Source organism: Acomys russatus, chromosome 21 (assembly GCF_903995435.1).
Source record: "Acomys russatus chromosome 21, mAcoRus1.1, whole genome shotgun sequence".
Classification (NCBI taxonomy): Eukaryota; Metazoa; Chordata; class Mammalia; order Rodentia; family Muridae; genus Acomys; species Acomys russatus.
In genome coordinates this window covers 44,925,293-44,930,616 of record NC_067157.1, presented here as the reverse complement: position 1 = coordinate 44,930,616, position 5,324 = coordinate 44,925,293, and the positions used below count along the sequence as shown (strand labels likewise).

The 5,324-nt window shown below is 45.2% G+C and overlaps 1 pseudogene; it reads right to left on the bottom strand.

Annotated features, from left to right (window-relative positions):
• Nucleotides 1-391: 391 nt before the first annotated feature.
• LOC127205372 (40S ribosomal protein S4, X isoform-like) lies at nucleotides 392-3,403 on the bottom strand (annotated as a pseudogene).
• Between the last annotated feature and the right edge of the window lie 1,921 nt (nucleotides 3,404-5,324).

Here is a 5,324-nt window from a genome sequence, read left to right as displayed (position 1 = left end):
ACTATGTGAAGACTTTTCCCATGAGACAAGATGTCCCTCTGGCTGGAACCTTTAATTCTCCCATCAGCAAGTTCTAGGGGAAATCCCTATCTCTTTGGAGTCCATTGTTTGCATAATATGATTTGTTGATTTATTGGTTGATTGACTGATTGACAGACACAGCATCTCTTTAGAATATCTACATTTCTTTTCTTTCATTTCTTATCCCTTTGTTGGTTTTTGTTTTGTTTGGGGTTTGGGGTTTTTTTGGGGTTTTTTTTTTGGGGGGGGGGTTGTTGTTGTTCATTTGTTTTTGTTTTTGTTTCATCATGCTATTTAATCTAGCATGTCACCATGAAAGGCATGTATCAAGAGTGCAACTACTTCCCTGGCATGTCTCCTAGAGACCATTTCAACCACTGTTCTGTTTGGCTGCTAGCCTCTTGTCACTCTCCTCAACAATGGTGAGTGGGATTCCTTTTCCTTGGGTAAGAGAAAAGCATGGTTTGTTGTCCTGGCCAATAATGAAAATGTTGGAAAGTTGAGGGGAAAATCTGCTGCCACAAGCATCTTTTACCTGAACCACATCAAAAGAGCCTGAATGCCTCTCTCTGTTGGCTATCACACCAGTTCTTCCCAAGTTAGCCACTCCAGTCACCATACCCGGGATCCCGGCATCAAACTTAATGAAGTTGCTTATTTTGCCCATTTCCAAATCAATCTGAATGTTGTTGTTCACCTTGATGAGGGAATCAGGGTGGCAAATAGTTTGAACATCATGGGTTACCTAACCCTTTGTGCCCACTGAAGAGGCCTGGTAAATAGGCCTAGCCAACAACATGACAGGCGTCCATTTCTTGTTAGTTCAGAGCAGGCATAATCCTCCATTCCTCAGAAATGAGCTCAGCAGTCACCAGAAATGCTGCAGAAAATGGGCAGCCAATCAGAGATGGCTTAGTCACCTGAACAGAGGAAGATAAGATCGCTTAAGGTTGGTTTACTGCTGGTCTAATTGCTTAAGGATGATTTAATGCTGTTCTGGAAACCTCTTGTCTTTGATTGACTCATGACCCTAAGTTTGCCTGCACTTTTTCAGTCTGAATGCTCCAATCGTGTTAATGATTGCCCAACCTCTTTGAAGTTCCCCCTGAATGTCTTTAAAAAGAGCCTGTGATGTACTATAAAGCAACAGTAATTAAAACAGCATGGTACTGGCACAGCAACAGGCTGATTGATCAATGCAATAGAATCAAAGACCCAGAAATGTATCCATACACATATGGTCACTTGATTTTTGACAAAGAAGCCAAATCTATTCAATGGAAAAAGGATAGCATCTTCAACAAATGGTGATGGTCTAACTGGATGTCTATATGTAGAAAAAGTGCAGCTAGACCTATATCTGTCACCATGCACAAAACTCAAGTCCAAATGGATCAAAGACCTCAACATAAAACCAGAGACACTAAATCTGTTAGAAGAAAAAGTAGGTAAGAGCCTGGAACACACTGGCACAGGAGACAACTTCCTGAACAAAACACCAAAAGCCCAGGCTTTAAGGTCAATAATCAATAAATGGGACCTCATGAGGCTGAGAAACTTCTATAATGCAGAAGACACACAGACTGGGAAAAGATCTTCACCAACCCTACATCTGGCTAATATCCAAAATATATAAAGAACTCAAGAAATTAAACACCACCAAATCCAATAACCCAATTAAGAAATGGGGCTCAGAACAGAGAATTCTCAACAGAGGAATATCAAATGGCTGAGAAACACTTAAAGAAATGCTCAACATCTTTAGTCATCAGAGAAATGCAAACCAAAAAGACCCGACATTCCATCTTATATCCATCAGAATGGCTAAGATCAAAAATCAAGTGACACCACATACTGGCGAGGATGTGGAGAAAGAGGAACACTCCTTCACTCCTTCATTGCTGGTGGTAATGCACACTAGTACAACCACTTTGGAAATCTATCTGGCATTATCTCAGAAAACTGGGAGTAGGGCTTTCTTAAGACCCAGCTATTCCACTCCATGGAATATACCCAGAAGATGCTCCACTACACAACAAGGACATGTCATATGCTCAACCATGTTCACAGCAGCCCTATTCATAATAGCCAGAACCTGGAAACAACCTAAATGTCCCTCAGTTGAAGGATGGATAAAGAAACTGTGGTACATTTACACTATGGAATACTACTCAGCCATTAAAAACAAGGAATTCCTGAAATTTGCAGACAAATGGATAGAACTAGAAATGATCATACTGAATCAGTTAAGCCAGAAGCAGAAAGACTCACAGGGGTATATACTCACTTATAATTGGACACTAGACCAACAGACATGTCCTATGAAAGTGTTTATTTTCCAGGAGATTGGGTAGATGTGAGTACATCCTATTGGGACTCTAGATGAGAGAAGTATGGGAGAATGGAGAAATCAAAGGATCCAGCGGATCCTAGAAACCTACAGGAAGAACATTATGATGAGCGGATCTGGGCCCAGGGGTTCTGCTCAAACTTCTGCACCAACCAAGGACAATACATGCAGTAAACAGCAAACCCCTACTCAGATCTAGCCAAGGAACAGGACATTCTCCACAGTTGAGTGGAGAGTGGGAACTGACTCTGACACAAACTCTGAGCCCCATATTTGACCACTTCCCCTTGGTGGGGAGGACTGGTGGCATGCAGAAAAAGGATAGACAGGCTGCCAAGATAAGACTTGATAGTCTATGATCATATAGTGGGGAAGGAGGTCCCTCTGACATACAGGAGGGGAATAGGGTGAAAGCAGGAAGGAAGGAGGAACAGGTAGATACAAGGGATGGGATAACAGTTGAGATGTAGCCTGAATAAATTAATTAAATAAAAATAATTTTTTAAAAAAAGAGCCTGCACATCGGGGTCACTATTGTGTCTAGGTGGTGGCCCCAGCATGCTGGATTTCTGCAGAAAAAATGTTCTCTGCTGCTTGTATACTAATTTGAGTCTGGAGTCTTTTCTTCAGCACCCTAATACCCACAAAGAACTTTCTCACTTTGCACAACTTGCACTTGGCCTCCTCAGGTGTAATATGATGAACAGCAAAGCACCCCTTGGTGTCATAGATCAGAAAGAAGTTCTCTCCAGTCTTGTCAATGCTGATGATATCCATCAACCCAGCAGGCTAGGTGATATCGGTCCCAACTTTGCCATCAATCCTAATGAAGCACTGTTTACAAATATTTTTCACTTCATCTCCAGTCAGGGCATACTTCAGTCTGTTCCTTAAGAAAATGACCAGAGGCCAACATTCCCTCAGCTGAGCATCATTACATGGATAGAGAGCAAACACTTCAGTCAACTCATCCAGCATCCAATGTTCTGGAGCCGCTACATGCTTCAGATGTTTCTTGGAACCACCAGACATGGCTGCTCTGGGAATGGAAAGAGCCTGGAGTTTGGGTTTCTGTTTATTACAGGATCTCACTGTGTAGCCCTGGCTGGCCTGAAACTCCAGGATGCACTTGAACTCAGAGTTCATCCTGCCTACCTCTTCAGTGCTGCAGCTAAAGGTGGGAATATCTACATTTCTGCCAGGTAGGTTACAGATGGTCAAGAGGTTGGGGAATAGAAGACTGGAGAAAGTAAGAGGGAGTATTGTTGACTGTTCACAGCAGGGAAGCCCTCCCCTGACAGACTCCCTTTGTAAACTTAGCACACTTGGTAAACTTTGTATACTTTACAGGAATGTGTCAGGGGCTGCTGCTGCTGAGGAGCTCCAGTAGCCAGGGGAGGCTGCTTCACGTTTTGCCTCTAAGCTCCTCCTACATCTTTCCCTGGGTACCCCCTCTTCAACTCTTCAACTCTTCAGCTCCTCTGAGTGCCACACCCCGTGGTCCCTGAAAGTGGTGCTGGGGCCTTCAGGCAGTGCTACTGGCCTCTCTACACCTCTGGACAGCAAAACCTCGGGCTCCAGGGTGGCTGAGTCTAAATCTCCACAGCCCCTAAACCTGAAATCAGATGCCTGGAGAAACTGAGATGTTGAAGCAGGGAACTCGGGGAGGAAAGTGTGTTCAATTGGAGTTAATTTGTGAGCTCCAGTGCTATCTCCATGGCAACAATGCATACACTAGCCATCCCTCAGTGGCAGGGAACTCTACGTAGTCAGACACTGCCAGCCAGGGACCAGAACTAGAAATCTAACCCTTTAGGGTAAGTTCATAGTTTAGTTAGGGAGAGTTGTTTTGTTTAGTTTAGAGTTCAAGTCTGTGTGAACCCCTTAGGGCGGGAATTAATAGGTCCCTCCCCAATACCTCTCTAAGTGTCAAGCTGGCAATTCCAGCCTCTAACTTTCACAATGGCCACCTCCAGGCCCTCAGTGGGAGCCCTCCCAGATTTATGCTAATTTTAAGAGGAAAAAACTGAACAAAAGCCCACCAATACCTAAGCTTCCCCCAAGCTCAGGATTTGAAATCCCACCAATCCTCCCTTTGGAAATCTCTGCCCTAGAATGCTCTGCCCCCCCCCCAAAAAAAGTCCTATGTAAACATTGTATTTGCCCAGTTCTCTGTTGTCTTCACCTGGGAGCAGAGGCAGCCACTCCTGGATTCATCCCTACAATAAATCTTTTTTAAGAGATTTACTCCTTGATGTGACTCTCTCATTAGAAGAAACCAAGAAGCCCAGAAGGGAAGAAGCAAAGGAGTAGAGCCCAGGCTTCTAAACTCTTCTGCTCATCAGGTGGGGGTAACCCTCCCCTGGCAGCTGCAACTTCTCTGATAAGGAGGTCTCTTCTCAGAGCTATGTGGGTCCTGGGGTCCCGTGTCTCAGGATAGCCTTCCCTTGGGACACTGTCACAGGCCTTCCTAGGCCTTGGAGCTGTGGGTTTCCTGGACACCTTCCCACCCAATGAGGAAAGCCAACAAAGATGGGCAAGGGTTACAATGGGAAGAGTGAGTAGAGTAGGAATGGGATAGGAGTATGGGCATGGGAGAAGGGCAGCCAGGAATCCCAAGGGGAGTAGGAAAGGAATGTTACGAGTGGGAGTGGGGGAGGGGTGAGGTTGGGAGTGGAGGCAGTGAAGAAACAGGAGAAAGGAAAGGGGATGAAGATGAAGATGGCCAAGGGGAAGGGGTGGTGGGGGCATGGGTCAGTGGCAGAGGACGTCATGAGGGCTGTGGAGGGAATCCAAGGCAGAGGTGTGTGAGGATGGACAAGTTTAAGAGTAGGGACATGGTGAACCAGGCCAGAGGTGGAAAGAGCAAAGGTAGGACAAGGGATTTGTTGAGGTTGGGGTAGAGGGTGCAGCAAGGAAAGGAAGCAAAGGGTTTGAGAGGGAGGAGAAGACC